General features: G+C 32.6%; 1 protein-coding gene across 1 annotated transcript in view; it reads left to right on the top strand.

Moving 5' to 3' along the window:
* LOC107442536 (uncharacterized) overlaps positions 1-4,219 on the top strand; it is a 287,072-nt gene that overhangs the window by 19,207 nt on the left and 263,646 nt on the right. The window lies entirely within an intron of this gene.

The raw sequence follows: 4,219 nt of genomic DNA on the forward strand, positions 1-4,219 counted from the left end.
TTTGAGGAATAGAAATTGTTTCCAGTAAAAGTGAAAGAGCTTTTCTTGGATTACTTAGAATTTCAAGAAATACTTTTGGAGTGAAATATGATGTTCTTACACTGATCTATAAAAAGGCAATCGTTCCTCTTATATCTTATGCTTCGAGATCTTGGAGGCATTCCTTAAGGAAGAAAATTAATTGCAGGCTTCTTAGGAGGACTCAACGGAGATTTCTGCTTCGAGTCATTAAAGGATACAGGACTTTAAGTTATGAAGCAGTATTTGCTATTTCTGGTCTGCCACTAATTGATTTAGCTATTGTGAACAATCTTAAAGTTAGAGAAAACTATTTGAGTAATTGCCGTGACACCCTTAATGGGAAGCTACCGGCTTCCTTCTTGCCACATCCTTCATGCAGGAAGCCCATCATGCTTGTGTCGTGTTCCAGGGAAACCCTTATTGAATACAATACTATTTGTTACACAGATGGTTGCAAATTAAATGGGAAAGTTGGACTTGCCAATGTTATTTATGAAGACGGCGAGGAAAAATTTATTTTCCAGCATCGAATAAGAGACGAGTGATCGGCTTTTCAAGCCGAACTGCTGTGCATTAATTTTGTCGTAAATTTTATTAAAGATTCTATTGTGCGTAATGTGAATCATAGATATCTTGTTTGCTCTGATTCACTTTCTTCTCTTCAGCTACTGCTTATTACAGTTGCTGCGGAGAAACTCGCTGTCGGTATTCAGTTCATAGTGCATGCACTTGATGGTGTTGCTGATATCCATTTTGTTTATGTTCGAGACCATAGTGGTAATTTCGGGAATGATAGAGCAGATCAGTTGGCTAAGGATGTGACTCGCCTTGCTATTGATTTACCTCTGTCTGTCCCGCTTTCACACTGGAAGCATGTTGCCTCGGAAAAAACTGTTTTGGACTGGAACAAAGAATATTTGGCTTCACCAAAAGCTATGTGGGCTGAAAAATTCTTCCCAACTATATTTCATCGGATAAAGTGTAAAACGTTTTCTACTGACTTTAAGCTGTTCCAGATTCTTACTGGTCACGGTAATTTTAAAAATTTGCTTGTTTAAGTTTAATTTGATCAATGATAATTTTTGCTCATGTGAACAGGACTCTGAAACTGTTGAACATATTATTTTTTATTGTAAGCTATACTCAAGCCAAAGAGAAAGTTTTAAAAAGGAGTTGAGACTTTCAGGTATTTATTGGCCACCTGTTTCATCCTCTTTCATTATGTGCACTGACGCCCGGTGGCTGAGTGGTAGCACTTCGCGTTCAAGTGCCAAAGATCCTGGGTTCGATCCTCGGGCCGGGCAAGGTTGTCTCAGCCCTTCATCCCTTCAGTGGGTCGATAAATGAGTGCCAAGTGTGCTTGGGAACTAAACACTGGGGGTTCCGCATTCGGCAGACCACCTAACCGGAACATCTGCTCCTGCACCCCAGAGCCCAAAGTCAAGAAAACTGAGATGGGCACAGTAGGCCCTCTATGTGCTGTCGCGCCATTGAGTTTAATTTAGTTTTGTGCACTGAATACCTTACTATTTTGCGAAATTTTGTATACAGCTTAAACTTTTAATTCTTATTCTGTTTCTTTGTTTTTTTCTTCTCTTTCTTTTGCACTTTGCTCGCTTACTTCTGTAAGCCTCGTGTTTTACATTGTGGAGCATGAGGAGTTGCTTAAATAAAATGTAATTTTTACAAAAAAATATTGATAATGATGTAGGGAGTGAAAACTTGGCTAGTAACTTTTGTTGACAGATAGCATAACGCATTGAAATCTCGAAAGAATGTTAATTAGCAAAATTATAAAATTATCAGCATCAATTATCACTTCAAAATTATTTACTTGTGGTAACTATATTGGACAGAGGCAGTACAAATAAAGATTATTTTTGTCGTTATTTTGTTGTAACGTAGACATCTGTGTTATTGATTATTTGGAGTATTTTAAATATGCTCATAAAAGTTCCCATTAATTTAGTAAGGAGAGCGGTCAAAAGTTTGGACCCCTTAATGTTAATTTTACTTTTTATGTAATTCACCCTAACTCGAGAACTTTTTAAGCTAATCAAAAAATGATTGCATGCAAATATAAAGTTCGTTTGACTGAAGAAAATTCCATGGTGAAAATAATTTTCGATAATTTCTTTCAGACTTTTAACTATTTTAAGAAACAATTTTAAATGGTAAGAGTATACTAATTTTAGCATAATTTTATACAGCAAATTGGTCAAATAGTATTTAAGACATCACATTTTAAATAGGCGTCTTATTTTAATGAAACGTTTTTTTATAAATTTCAAACTGTGAAATTCACTTTCAGTATTAATTTTGTGTTTTTAACGTCTAAGAGTTGTTTAATGCTCTTTAAAAAGACCTTAATATTTAACATCATGACTCAAATAATTTTAATATCTTATAATGGCTCCCGAGATATAATTCTTTAATTCAATTAAATTTTTTTAATATGTTGTCTCGAAAGACACTTTGATGAAAAATAGAAAATTTTTAATTTCCAGGTGCTTTGCGTGAGCCTGTAAAAACAACAAAATATTTTGAATTTTTCCAGTTTTTCCAATTTTTTCCTAAAGAAATGGTGTTCAAATATATGTAAATTGCACTTTTTTATTAAATTAAATTATTTACAATTTAAAATCAATATTAGGTTTGAAGCTGTCAAACTTCTCAAGGTTTTACAGTTTTTACAAAAAACATATTTTACAACAAAAAAAAAGAAACTAGAAAATTTATAGTTTATTGTTAAACCACAGTTTTCACAAATCCTACTTTTGGTACTGGTAAAAGGACTTAATGAAATTAAAAAATTAATTTGTTTGTAATTCAAGAAATTTGATATATCTATTCATAATGATTGTTTTTTGTGTTTTGTTGTCTTCAATTCAGTTGCGATAGTTACGCATGCTTCTATAGTGATAAAATTTATAATTTTGCAGAAACTGAGGAACCATGTTCCACCGATAGTTCAATAACCACAGTTTTCACAGATACTTCTTTTAGCACAGGTACAAGGACTTAATGAACTTAAAAATAAAATTGTTCATAATTCAAGAAATCTTCATATATCTATTCATAAAGAGTGTTTTAGAGTTTTGTTGTCTACAGTTCAGTTGCGATAGTTACGTATGCTTCTATAATGATAAAATTTATAATTTTGCAGGAACTGAGCAACCAGATTCCACCGATAGTTCAGGAAGGACAGATTCAACACATACTTCTTTTAGCACAGGTAGAAGGACTTAATGAAGCTAAAAATAAAATTGTTCATAATTCAAGAAATTTTGTTACATGTATTCATGATAATTTTTTTCTAGTTTTGTTTTCTTTGGTTCAGTTGCGATAGTTACGTATGCTTCTATAATGATAAAATTTATAATTTTGCAGGTTCTGAGCAGCCAGATTCCACCGATAGTTCAGGAAGCACAGGTTGGACAGATACTTCTTTTAGCACAGGTAGAAGGACTTAATGAAATTAAAATTAAAATTGTTCATAATTCAAGAAATTTTGTTACATGTATTCATGATAATTTTTTTTTATTTTTTTGTTTTTTTGTTCAGCTGCGATAGTTACGTATGCTTCTATAATGATAAAATTTATAATTTTGCAGGAACTGAGCAGCCCTATTCCACCGATAGTTCAGGAAGCACAGACTGGACAGATACTTCTTTTAGCACAGGTAGAACGACTTAATGAAATTAAAAATAAAATTTTTCATAATTCAAGAAATTTTGTTACATGTATTCATGATAATTTTTTTCTAGTTTTGTTTTCTTTGGTTAAGCTGCAATAGTTACGTATGCTTCCATAATGATAAAATTTATAATTTTGCAGGAACTGAGCAGCTAGATTCCACCGATAGTTCAGGAAGCACAGACTGGACAGATACTTCTTTTAGCACAGGTAGAAGGACTTAATGAAATTAAAAATAAAATTGTTCATAATTCAAGAAATTTTGTTACATGAATTCATGATAATTTTTTTCTAGTTTTGTTTTCTTTGGTTCAGCTGCGATAGTTACATATGCTTCTATAGTGATAAAATTTCTAATTTTGCAGGAACTGTGCAGACATATTCCACCGAGACTTCAGGAAGCACAGGTTGGACAGATACTTCTTTTAGCACAGGTAGAAGGACCGAATGAAATTAAAAATAAAATTGTTCATAATTCAAGAAATTTTGTTACATGAATTC

The sequence above is a fragment of the Parasteatoda tepidariorum genome, chromosome 5, assembly GCF_982258835.1.
Source record: "Parasteatoda tepidariorum strain Cologne lab strain chromosome 5, Ptep-v5.0, whole genome shotgun sequence".
NCBI lineage: Eukaryota > Metazoa > Arthropoda > Arachnida > Araneae > Theridiidae > Parasteatoda > Parasteatoda tepidariorum.